The following is a 13,975-nucleotide window of genomic DNA, read 5'->3' as shown; positions in this document are numbered from 1 at the left end:
ATAAACTTTCCTTTCTGACTCTTTGAGTCTTTGACTCTCTGATTCTTTTCTGTAAAATTCTGATTTTAAAGCAAAAATGTGTAATAATAATTAGATGAGGGGTGTCCAAACTTTTTCCACTCAGCGCCGCATATCGGGAACAATGTTTAAAATCTGTAATTTTATTATTTCATGAGTCAATTCCTTTTATTTTTTTCTTATAATTTTGCATTAAGCACAGTATCTGATATTTAAGTTGCATTGCACACCTCTAGGGGGAGCTCCACAGTAAAAAAAAAACAAACATTGGTAGTAAAAGTGTGTTTAAAGGCTTACATTTTGTGTTTCAGCATCAATTTTTATATTCCGGCAATCAAATCAAATTTTTCACCAACAAAACAAAGAATAATAGGAGTGTAACGGTGACTATAGGGGTGCTATTTCATGTCTACAAGGCTCTAATAATGGCAAAAATAGGTTTTCCATGCCCTAGCTATTAAAATATTCCATCTATTTATATTGATCCCTACTTGGTGAGAATAACATTTTTCAAAAACAGCTTGAACTGTAAATATTAAATACTAATACTTATATTTTGGGGATAGCAACCCTTTAGACACCAGTATAGTGCCACAAGATAGTGCCATCTTGTTGTCCCTCGCCAATTTGCAGTAGGAATTTTGCAACTCCATTTCAAAAATAATGATGGCTATAGGGATGTTACTATAGGGATGTTACTTTGGGTATAGAAGGCTCTAATAAAGTTAAAACCCGTATTTACAAGATCAGCAAATCCAGAGTTGTTGATTGTCGCCCGTCCCAATGACCTGCCTCTGACTTCTCGTGTGATTCCTCACCGGAGTACTGTGAGCGGGGGGTCTACAGAACATCTTAGCTGGCTGATAATCTTGGGTGAGTTTATTCTGCCAACGTGTTTTGGAGCTGACGTGTCCTCTCCTCGCCCACTAGTTCACACTCCACAACTTAAATATCGCCACAACATTTGCCATGGAGTGCATGTGAGGCCAGAGATCATGTCAGGTCAAGCGTGGATCTGACTATCAGCTGTGAAATGATATCAAACTTAAATAGTAATTTTAATGTGAAGTGTGACCTCTGCTGGGGCCTAACAATGAATAAACATGCTTTTTGCACTACAGTGCCATCTACTGGGTATAGTAGGGCACTGCTCCACTTGCCCCCATGGGAGGCAATGGTTGATGAGACCACAGCAGGAAAAAAAAATGCTAAAATGTGAGTCGACTTGATTATAGAGGTGAGTATCAAGGTGCAATTTCATATCTAGAAGGCTCTAATAATGTTCAAAACCATATTTGTCCATACTCTACTTACAAAAACATTCTATTCATAAATAAGGAATGTTACATTGTGGAAATTCACGTATCTCAGTCAGGTTTGGAAACAATTAACTGGGATAAACAAGGGATTGCTGTATTTACTGATCACTGATGCACCTTCCCTACGATTATTATATTTATTTTCTGGTGCGTGGCGTCACACGGGACCAAATAAGGCCACGACTGCTTCATGGATGACGCAATCCATGAGTGTATAATGCGCGTTACGCGTACTATTAGCAGTAGTCATGTGGTTATTTTGTACCAATGTGCACCATTTTTTTCACATAATTTATGCGTAGGGCTGCACGGCAGTAGAGTGGTTAGCGCGCAGACTTCACCGCTAGGAGACCAGGGTTCAATTCCACCCTCGGCCATCTCTGTGTTGAGTTTGCATGTTCTCCCCGTGCATGCGTGGGTTTTCTCAGAGACTCCGGTTTCCTCCCACATTCCAAAAACATGCTAGGTTAATTGGCGACTCCAAATTGTCCATAGGTATGAATGTGAGTGTGAATGGTTGTTTGTCTATATGTGCCCTGTGATTGGCTGGCCATCTCTCGCCCAAAAAGACAGCTGGGATAGACTCCAGCACCCCCCTGCGACCCTCATGAGGACAAGCGGAAAAAAATGAATGAACGAATGAATAATTTATGCGTAAACAAAACACAAATAATCGTTATGCTTTTCAGGCATGTCAATAATCAATAAATATCATGCATTGCCACTGCATATTTCCAGATACTGCAGAGAGGCAAATGAGTGTAAACACAGCTTAACTCAGCAAATACTTTTTCTTTAAAAGATTAGTTTTAGGTTTTCTCAGACTGTTAATGTCGGCTTGTTATAATCACCACTCTAACCACCAATTAAAATTAAAATTAAAATTAAAATTAAAATTAAAATTAAAATTAAAATTAAAATTAAAATTAAAATTAAAATTAAAATTAAAATTAAAATTAAAATTAAAATTAAAATTAAAATTAAAATTAACTATATTAGGAAAGCAGGAAGTGAACAAATGTAAAAAAAAATAAAAATTCTGATCACATGGTACATGATGCTGCTTTTCTTGTTCCCAGAAGGTACGGTTAGCTTAGCAGGTAAAAAAGAGCCCATATCATACTGCTGCGCTTCATACTTCATACTTCATACTCCACTGAACTAAATAAATAAAGAAATTACAAGACCAAGCCGAGAGGGTGGAAGAGAACGGATTTCTATCAAGTTAGAATTTGTCAAAACGAAGTATCTTCTTTGTATACACACGAGTACGCTTGCACACACATGATCATCTGTCTGGTCTCCTCGGCAACAAAACACTGGTATTTCTGTCCTACATGCAGGAAACAACATTACAAAAAGGGAGAGTAGGGGGACAAAGTACAGGAGCTTGAACACGGGATTTCCATCACAAGACCTCTAAGCTGCATGTGATTTGACGATAACCTAAAGCCTTACACACACACACACACACACACATCGTTATATACTGCTATGAAAGCTGCAACAACGTCTGCAACACTTCACACACAACACGAGTACAAAAGTGTGGCTGGCGTTTGCGTAGAAAACAGAACTTGCTCAAGGCCTCCCGCTTATGTTATTTGTTTTCAAACGACAAAGCAATGCATTCTCTCGGAAGTCCAAGGCTGCCAGACAATTGACGGTTAAAGTCACTCCGATGGAAAACAAGAGTTGAGCGATAAAAAGACTGTAGCGACGCTGTCGCTGTTAGCTATAAAACGCAATGAGGCATGCGGTACGTAAGAGGCGATGAGAAAGTACAGACGCTGAGCTTAGATGTAGTATGATATGGTCGATAAAGTCAGTGGGAAGTAGCGGCGATGGCAGGCCAACTCTGGCTGGGAATTAAACACACACTAAAAGAGAATCAATAGCAGGAGTCCAGGGAGCTTCTGCATGAATTAAAATGGCCAGAATGAGCGAAGCACCAAATTCTGGGGCCCCATACGTAAGCATCTTAATGGGTAGCTCTACATATGTCCACACCTTTTACATATGACAGCAAGAAATGCATGCTATCACAATGTATCTTCTTTAATTGTATTAATTACATTTAACCAATAATTAATTCCTCAATGAATATGTGTATGTTGTTGTGTGCCCCTTTAAGAGGCAGGTATTCTTTTTCGTCTTTGGTTTTTAATGGCGGTTAGCAAGCAACTTTTGGTGTGCATTACCGCCACCTTCTGGTAAAGGCGTGTGGATCGCTTAAAAAAACAAAAAATTAAGATTTTTAAAAAAAATCACAACACAATACTAACACTAAGAGTGGCAACAACTAAATCTAGGCAGGAATTATTTTATTTTATTATTTTATTTTATTTGCATTACCTTATGTTATATGAACTTTGACACCGCTGTGATGTCATTTCCGGTCATTTTGGCGGGCGCCTCCTCAATCGCCTTCTGCACCGCTGAGAGGTATGTTACTCGGAGGCAACAAAGTTTTAAAATGTTTATACGAATATTAAGAGATACATAATGCTGCCTGTATTATGTACAGCATTTAAATACAACTCACTAAAGTCGTTGCTGTTAATTAAGCTAGTTTTTCATGAGGTTTTCTTTTTTTTTTAGGATACGTGTGCTTGAAACATTCCTGAAGTTGCTCTACATTTTATATGTTGTGCACAGGTAAGTGGGCTGCCTCATTTTTATAATATATATTGTGTAAAATGTTCTTCTGTCGCCTCCTGGACTGCCAAAGAGAGGAGACGTGTGCATGAAACGTATTTTGAAATAGCTGTATGTTTTATTTTATATGTTGTACACAGCGCCCCGTCTGGCTGGCAAGAGAACTGCAGCTGGCCGCTTGAAAAAACTATTATGATTTATGCTTTTGAATGTTGATTGTTGGTAAAACTGGAAAGAAGAAAAAAAGTCAATTAAAGAAGAAAATATTTTTTTTGGTCACATTTGTGCTGTATAATGGATTTTTACTCACACAGACACACAGTTTTTAAAACAATACTTGAGAATAAGAAGTATTTGAAAACCAAATTTTATATAAAAGTGTATTATGTTCTCTTTCTTGATTATCCTTTTAATAAGCAACCTATATTACCATAAAAAAGCAGTCAGTGAACTTCAGCACACATCACTGATTAGTTCCAACATTGCGCTTTTTAAGGACACTGACACACCAATATTTATGATCCTGCTGCCTTTTTTCATTTTGTGTTTATGGCTCTGCAATGTCCTCTATTGGCCATTTTGTGTCACATTGAAATGAAATTATCTCCCAAATTACGTTGGACAAAGGAAAATATTAGTGTGATTTATGCCTCTATGTTTTATATTAGTTTGTCCTTTTCCTGATAAGAGTCTTTATATTTGGACGCTGCTTGTTTTGTCCCTGAGCTGTGGGTCCTTTGGGTCACGGCTGCACGTATGCGCACACAAAGTTTGCTGACTCGATGGCTTGGCAGGCCAAAGGCAACATGGAATAATTCTCCTGTGTGTACACAAGAGTGTGTCAACAGAATTTGCATATTTATGTGACCTTGTGCTGTTTGTTATATTCCTTAAAGTCAATTAATTTATAGTGCGCATCTGTGATTGTGGTTTTCTGTCACACACAGCTGTCTTCAACAGATATATGTCAAATTGTAGATGTCCAGAGACAAAATTAGAAATTTCCCTATGTGGGACAAATGAAGGCATATCTTAAAACATAAACAGTAATACAACATAAATGTACATGCATGCATGCATGGGAAGACATAGGAGTGGGTGGATGAGAGGTAAGTTACCAGGCAAGTGTGGGAGTTTGTGCACATGTCTCTCAATTTTGTGTGTGTTTATCTGTGTGGGTGAGTAGTGAGCAAAGCATGGGACCCAGCGATTGCTTGCATGGAGGCAGTTGTCATGGCAACAGAGGATGTCGTCTGTTCTGTAAGATCTCGGCTGTCCCAGAATCCTACATCTTTCTTTCTTTCTCTCTCTCTGTGTTGTCTTGTCTGCTTCCTTGCAAGTCTGTTTGGATGGTTCCTGTCGTTGAAAAACAAAACAATCACCTTCACATCCACCCGTGGCCTCCCCATATTTGGCAATTTAGGATTCTAGTAAATTGAAATGTACGCCACGGGCATCACTATTAAGCATTTCTTCTAGGCAGTCAGCAAGCAATGATTGAATGCTACTGAATGTCAGCACTCTAAGTCTTATTCAACTAAATAAAACAGTTCAAAATGCATTCATTGTATTTGTCAAAACTGTTTTATTTGGTAAACTTGTCAAGGCTCAAAAATATAAAGCCTCTGACTTTGGATTTCACAAGACTTGTCTTGACTTGAGACCTGAGTTTGACTTATACGTTTTAGCATCCTGACCGACAGGACACACTTTTTAAACTTAATTGCCAACCATAACCACATATCCTCACCGGGGTGCTGGAGCCTATCCCAGCTGTCTTCTGGCAAGAAGGGCACATATAGACAAACAGCCATTCACACTCACATTCATACCTATGGACAATTTGGAGTCGCTAATTAACCTAGCATGTTTTTGGAATGTGGGAGGAAACCGGAGTACCCCGGAGAAAACCCACGCATGCACGGGGAGAGCATGCAAACTCCACACAGAAATGGCAGAGGGTGGAATTGAACTCTGGTTTCCTAGCTGTGAAGCCTGCGCGCTAACCACTCTACCGCCGTGCAGCCTATTGGTAAATTTCATTCATTTTCTACCGCTTTTCCTCACAAGGGTCGCGGGGGGAGGGGATGCTGGAGCCTATACCAGCCGTCTTTGGGCGAGAGGCGGGGTACACCCTGGACTGGTGGCCAGCCAATCACAGGGCACATATAGACAAACAACCATTCACACTCACATTCATACCTATGGACAATTTGGAGTCGCCAATTAACCTAGCATGTTTTTGGAATGTGGGAGGAAACCGTAGTCCCCGGAGAAAACCCACGCATGCACGGACAGATGGCAGAGGGTGGAATTGAACTCTGGTCTCCTAGCGGAGAGGTCTGCACGCTAACCACTTCAACATCGTGCAGGTAAATTTATCATAGAAATTATGTGGAATATTTTGACTGCGTCTTTTGTTAGTAAAACGTCAGATGGAAGCTGAAGCAATTCATTTCCATTGGAAATAATGTAAATCCAAATAGTCCGTTCTATGCACCAAATAGTCTACCTTGCTCTAAAGCGAGGTTCACGTTTAAAGATAATCTGGATGATTTTAAGCCTGAATCCCCCCTTTTATGACCAAAGTCAGCAAAGCCTGATGGCTCCAAAAGATTACCTTTATGGATTATCCTGTGGTGTGAGGTGTGTTCAGAGTGATTTTACTCTTCCCGATCTTCTCGGGACTGGCAATCAGAAATGTTCAGTACATGGTCACTATTTCGTGAATGTAAGTAGAAATCCTGAAGATTTCCGAGCCACAGTCTGTGATTTTCAGTTAATTCACCAGAAGGATAGAGAGCAGATTACGGCCATATGATCAATGCAACACGTCACATGCAAAGGTCAAGGAATGCGACCTTAAGGAGTCAAAACATCTAAATCTCTTTCCAATGTCCATTCCGTAACAACAGTCCGACTCCAGGTTTCCCGACATACACTACAAAGAACAGGCTCGAGAGAAAAGGCAGCACTTTCCAGAGTAAATACGTGGACTGCACTGCAAATATACTTAGCTTAGTGATCAGCTGATGTTGTGAAATTGACCAAATGAGCCCCATAATTCATGAAACCCTTCTTGCTCACAGCATGGCCTGCATTAAAAGTGCAGCCAGCCTAAGATGGAAATACGCTTGCATAAATAGGGTAAAAATCCAAAAGAAATCCTCTTATTCACATGCCTAAATAAAGATTATTTCCTCAATTAAGATCATTCTCTGTTAATTGGAAGCTTTTCATTTGCTACAGCAAAATTGCATCTGTTGTGCCATGTAATGTTCCCATTGTCCTGAATAACAAGCATACAAATGGGAATGTGTTAATATTCCAGTGACAAACACTTTGGAAACACAGAACGAAAGCTTTGCTTATATCACCTTTACCATCTTTGCTTCCACCTCTGCTTTGTTCTGCACCTTCATCTGGTCTCAGTCTTTCATTCGAGCACATACAGCAGCAGTATGATTTATAGCCTTGGTAGCAATAATCTGGATCCCTAAGAGAGAGAATGCCGCAGGAGATTTCCAACATATATGTGGACCTGATATCTCACACGCTACTCATTTATCCACATTTACCGACAAAGTGGATAAAAAAACACACATATATATACACACATATGTACTATATTGAAAGGGCTGCACCATTCCATAACACCTGCCTGAACCCCGACTACACTTTTAGTGCCATTCCATTATTTGTCATGGGAAGAAACATCATAAAAACATCATTCTTCATCTGTTCCAACTGTCTCCATCACAAAGCCTTTATTAACAACAGTGTAGTTAAAGTGCAGTTTAGTGTAAAAAGAAGTTATCCAATACTAATGTTGAAATGGGGGGTCGGGGCCAGGTGGGTTGGCTGGCAGGGTTGGCAGTGTGCTTCGGCAATGTCCTGGGGTTTTGCTGGGGTGTCCGATGTTCCCACTCTTCTTTTGTTGTTTTGTCTTATGTAAGATTCTGGGGTTATATGTGTAGAAAAAAACACTTATTTAATTGGCAACTGCTACGGCGTGGAGAAGGGGTAGGTTTTTATAAGCTTTGCTTCTTCCTGCTCCTTTTCAGACGTGTGTAGTAATGAGGTGTTATGTGTGTGTATGTATGTATATATACATATATATGTATATGTGTGTATATATATATATATATATATATATATATATATAAATAAATAGGTATTGTAAGTGTATATGTGACAAACAATAATGTAACATAGTATGCATGCCTGAAATAAATTAAGAAGAAGAAATATGATAAATGTAGCCTTAAGTCAGTCATTGTGCACAATCATAGACGTCCCTCGCCACTTCACCGTCACTCTTTGATGGGCTTTCAAATGTATATTATTGAATAAATCATCTGTTTTGTGGTTGAATACAGTTTTTGCCCAACAAGCATTTTCAAACTTTAAAAATAGATCAACTAAAATACATATTTAAGGCATTCTGAAGATGCATTAAAAGATGCTGTGAATGATATGTAGACTGGTCAGTAGGTGTTAGTAATGTTGCCGAAATGCCAGACTTGATCGCTTTTATTGCAGCTTTGAATTATCTCACAACAGGCACAATAATTCCGAATAAAAATCCATAATATAAACACAGATTACTGTAGTTACACAACAGGCTGAAACTCAACACTGAACCCCCATTGTCACTTCCTGTCTGCCAACCTATTATGCTCATTTTTCAAGCCTTTGTATTGAGTTGTGGTCTCCTATAGAGTAGCTATGCACGGAAAATATTTTAGAATTTCCAGAATCTGCACCTATTCCAGCTGAATTTACTTTGATTTGTGCTTCCTGCCAAAACGGTCTGTTTTAATTTATTCCACCCACAGCCCCCCTTGGGGCTGTTACATGCCCAAAGTTCTTCCTAACTATGAACCATATCATGAAGTCTGCCCCTCTGTGACATCACAAAGGGTCAGTTTTACCACGCCTTTTGAAATTGAGCGTTTTGAGTCATCCCAAACTTCTTTCAGGGCTCACCTCTAAAGGCGCAAACTTCATTATCTGAAACTTTGGCATCATTTAACATGAGAGTACAACATTCTAACTACATTTATAGGTCAGAAAAGTGGAAAATGCATGATAGCATGATAAACAAGGGACCACTGTAAATGGAAGTTGCTCATTGCAACCAGTGAGATAAAGCACAATAACATTATTGCTTTACCAACCATTATTGGTAGTATACCCAATACCGATATGAACCGATTTGGAGTGATAGCCGTCCATGAATGAAGTGTTCATAGGTGTACACATTTGCTATACTTTAGGTTATATTTTTAGTATTTGCGGTGAATATATGAAATGTTAGGACATTCTGAAGGAAATAAATTTCTGCAAAATTCACGAAGAAATTATGGCACATTGGCGATCACGGGATAAAAATGTGTGACCACAACACTCCAAAATGTCAAGAGTATAACCAGTCCTTTGTCAAGCGTGGATGCCGAGGAGCTGCTGATTAGGGTGCATTAGAATGGAGAGTCAAAGGAAAGGAATAGATGATGCCTTCAAATGCCCCATCATGCCTGCACACCCACATTACACATTTGTCTATTGGTTCCCTTGGGGGGGGGTCTTGGCGGGTAATGCATAGCTGACGCAACAGGACGTGTGCACACTCACCTCTCCTCTCCACAGAGAACATCTGCCTCCTCACACTGGCCATATGCCTTGTAACATGCACCCCAGCCCCACCGCCCCCCCAGCCCATCTCACTTTCATGTCTTTCTCTCTCTCTGTCCTCGTCTTGTTGCTTTTGATGGAGTGCCAGAGGCTGGCAGATGCTGTCGTTCTGCACAGCTTCACGTGTGCGTTGCCTCCTTCTGCAATTGTCCCTTGCAAACGCCATACATCCACACAACGCATCTATTCGTCGTCGTGACATATCAAGAGTGAAATCTGCACTTGAACTGCCAAAAATTGCTGCAGAGCTGTCACTATATGGCCCCTCATAAGCCACGTTCACGGCCACGTTCATAAATTATATATGAGTGCACTACACATTCATATTATGCTGATGCGCGGCACAGGCCTCTGAAGAAGGGCAGCATCTCATTGTGTTTCCCAACAATGCCATTATTTCAAAGGGGAACATACAGTTATATTGTTGACAAAACCAAATAAGGCATCATTTGTTTTCCTTTGTGACATCAGTCCTTTTATTATTATCTGTCACTGTCACACTGCTTTAAGCGCTCAAACACTATTTTTGTAAGAAAGGAAGATTTTTCCATTGGAAATATTTGACTAGATGTCATGGTCCTATGATTTAAATGGCATTTAATGTTGTTTTTTATTAGTTGTGCACAACAGTTTAAAAATTTACATGTACAGAATTTGACTCATGTAGGCTACACAGTCAGGAGATCAGGAAAACCTGGGTTCAATTCTCTGTTTCGGTATCTCTGGGTCTAAAGTGTCTGGGTTCTCCGGGTACTCCTGTTTCCTCTCACATTCCAAATTCCACATTATACGTATATGTGCCCTGCAATTGGCTGGCGACCAGTCCAGGGTGTACCCTGCCTCTCGCCCGAAATCAGCTGTTATAGGCTGCAGCATACCCGCGACCCTAGTGAGGATAAAGCAGCATAAAAATGGATGGAGTATTTGACTGGAGAAAGGTTTCCGGAATTAAGCACAGTTCCCTGCACTGATGTAAAACCTGTCAAACTGGCATTATTAGCACCACACTGAGCTAAGTGGCCACATTAATTACGGTTATCAGACAGTTCATCACTCGTTTAGGTTGGCCGTGACAGTGGCGAACATGTTTAACATTTTCTAACACCATCTATTTAAGCTGAGGTCTAAACTGGATTGGGCACCGTTTCCAGTTTTCCACATATTATTGGGGGCCACTGGAGCTGGGGTCTGGGTGAGACTGGGCCACATCAGGTTTTCCCAAAAAAAACAACAAAAAACGCATTTATTAAAAACAGAAAAATATACAAAACTTTTTCAGTGCTTTGGTTCCGATTTTCTACAATAAAAGTGCTGATAACACATTCCACTGTTCTCAAATATCTTAATTTTTATTTTTCTGCACAAAATAAGATGAAAAATAAAGAAATCAAGAATAAAGAAAATCAATCAATCAGTAATAAATAAATATAATAATAATAATAATAATAATAATAAAACAGCAAATAATAAAAACTTAAGAAACCACATATAGTTGGTGGGTAGACAAATTATTTTTTTCTGACAAAACACGACTATAGTCACATTTATACTCTTTTTATTTACAACATATTGCGCAACTGCAGGGTCTTGAGACACATGCTAACTCGCAAACTAGAGAGCTAGCGACCTAAACGGTAGCCTTCAAGTTATTTCCTTTAAACTTAAATAGCCAAAAACTTACCACTTCCACACGAATAGGGAGGATAACTATTAACAGTTGTTTAACCTTTAACCTGAACATTAATCAAACGTAATAATTTTTTCTGGGTACATGATACCATACAGCATCCATATCAAACTTGCGCGGGCCGCACTAACATTAAACTTTCATATCAAGGCGGGGGCCTCAAACTAGTGTCCTGCCGGCCACATTTGGCCGACGGGCCGCGTGTTTGAGACCCCTGCTCTAAATGCTGTATCTCCAAATGCAATTGACTCTCGTTTCTTGCAGTTTCTTGTCTGTATGGTTGACACAGAAGCAGTAATCAGTAATGGACATGAAAAAGGCAAGGCTGGACAGGGATGGGTGGAAGAGGTGGCTGGAGAGGACATATTGCATGTGTGGGTTGCAAATGCGGAATAAGAGGTTGCGGGGGTGTCGCTGCAGGTGTGGAGAGAAGGAGTGGAAGTAAGACAGGAGAATAATGAGAAAGGAGAAAGAGCCTCAGGTGATCATGAGTGTCTTCTCAATGTTTGTTATGGAGCTTGTCTCAGCTAGAGGAAATCATTACTTTCATCACCATCTGTCTCTTCCCTCAAGTGTCACTTTGTTCTTCAGTAGGAGTAAACTTACAGTCGATCAATAAATCAGTCATAGGTTGAGTAGACTGTTTGGCGCCATCGGATTGGTGTATTCCTCTTGGCAAGAATTATTTCAAAAAAGTTTCTTTCCATAATAATCAAATTTTTCTCCCAACCTAATTTTTAAAAATATATAAATTTTGTTTTGTTTGTGATGATTTTTATAATATATATATAATATTTATATAATTAAAAAAATATTAATTTTGTTTGTGGTTATTTTTATAATATATATAATATTTATATAATTAAAAAATAATTTTGTTTGTGATTATTTTTATATTTGTGCAATGACAATAAAGGGAGTCTATCTATCTATCATCTATCTATCTATTTATATAATTTAAAAAAAATATTAATTTTGTTTTGTTTGTGATGATTTTATGATATATAATATTTATAATATTTTGACTTTATCCGTCTAAATTTGCAGCTGTTTTGCTTTTTGTTTTTTTTCCAACTATTTTAACTTCTTATAAGTTAAAATTGTTAAAATGTAAGTTAACCTTGACTTATTGTGTTTTCTTGTCGTGTTTAATATTAGGAGTTCTAAACTTGAATTTTTTTTTTAATATTTCTGCTACTCCAAAGAGGTACTTATTCTCATAAAATTATTATTTTTTTCTCATTCGATATCCAATTGTTTTTCCTCAATATTTTCACCTTACTCTTGTAAAATTACAGTTGATTTTTCCATTTTTGCTGTTTTTTTCCCCTTGTTAAACTATATTTTTAGAATACTCTTCATGTCAATAAAAACAACATTTGCAACACCCCATTGTTTTTATTATATTAGTGTGATAGGCTCCAGCATGCCTGTTCATCCTCGCAAGGATAAGCGGTACAGAAATGGATGGATGGATATTCATTCAGTACACTAGAGATTTTTACTCCATAATTTTGTAGCTTTATATACAAAGTACATTGAACGTGAACTCTATAGACTATAAGGCTGTAAAAAATGCTGCTCGTTCTGATATATAGTAGTATTTACCTGTGTGATAGTGTTCACATGTCATTTCTGAAGGAAGTGCAATTTGTAGTTGAATGGGTTTAACACACCTCCACAAACTGCTTTTCTCAGCATTGACAGCATGACTATCATGATATCCAATCCCTCCAATCAAAAAGCAGGTTGCTCAATGTTGCTTGATTGACCACAATGGACAATAATTGAAATGTTTAAGGTAGATTTGTATGCAACAGCAGTGAGTCATAAATGCTTGCTTTTATGTGTGTGTGATGACAGACTGACATCTGGACAATGACTGTGGACCCCATCAGAGCAAACAGAACAAACCGATAAGTGGCGCACAGTGAGTCATCATACCAGGACTTTTTCATAATGTGTTATTGCCTTGGAGCTCAATGCCATCTCCCCCCTGACAGCTACATCACCGACATGACAGCACCTTTATTCTCATTTCCCCCTGGAGTCACTGCACCACACTGTGGTGATGCTCTGCCTCTGTTTCACACAAAGCTACAATGTGACAGAAAGTAATTATATTAAGTTAGCCCATTACAATCACAACTTTATGGAGAGGCAAATACATATGTCTGTTAGTGTTTAATCTGACCTTCTTCAAGGCACACTCATCAATAACTTGCTTTCTTGTTACTTTTAATTTAGCCCGACATACATCACCCCGTGCGGTGCCTTCATGGCACTCATCCTTTTGGAGTTTTTTGTTTTATTTTAATGCCAGTTGAGGTTCATAAAAAAAAAAGAGAATAATTCACTTGTTTTAAATTAACTGAAAACATTGCACGGCGCTGCATGGTGATCGAGTGGTTAGCGCGCAGACCTCACAGCTAGGAGACCAGGGTTCAATTCCACCCTCGGCCACACTAAGCTAAGCATGGACGCTTGCAGCAGCCTCATCTTGGGTTTCTTCCTTGTATTTGATCAGGAAATTTGCAAATGTAATCCAGGACATAATACATTTGTACTACAACATACATGTATAATACAGTTTGTTCAT

The sequence above is a fragment of the Doryrhamphus excisus genome, linkage group LG8 (assembly GCF_037039965.1).
Source record: "Doryrhamphus excisus strain RoL-2023G ecotype Guam linkage group LG8, RoL_Dexc_Guam_v1.1, whole genome shotgun sequence".
In the NCBI taxonomy this organism is placed as follows: domain Eukaryota; kingdom Metazoa; phylum Chordata; class Actinopteri; order Syngnathiformes; family Syngnathidae; genus Doryrhamphus; species Doryrhamphus excisus.
The sequence above is the reverse complement of the archived record's forward strand: the minus strand, read 5'-3'. Positions refer to the sequence as shown.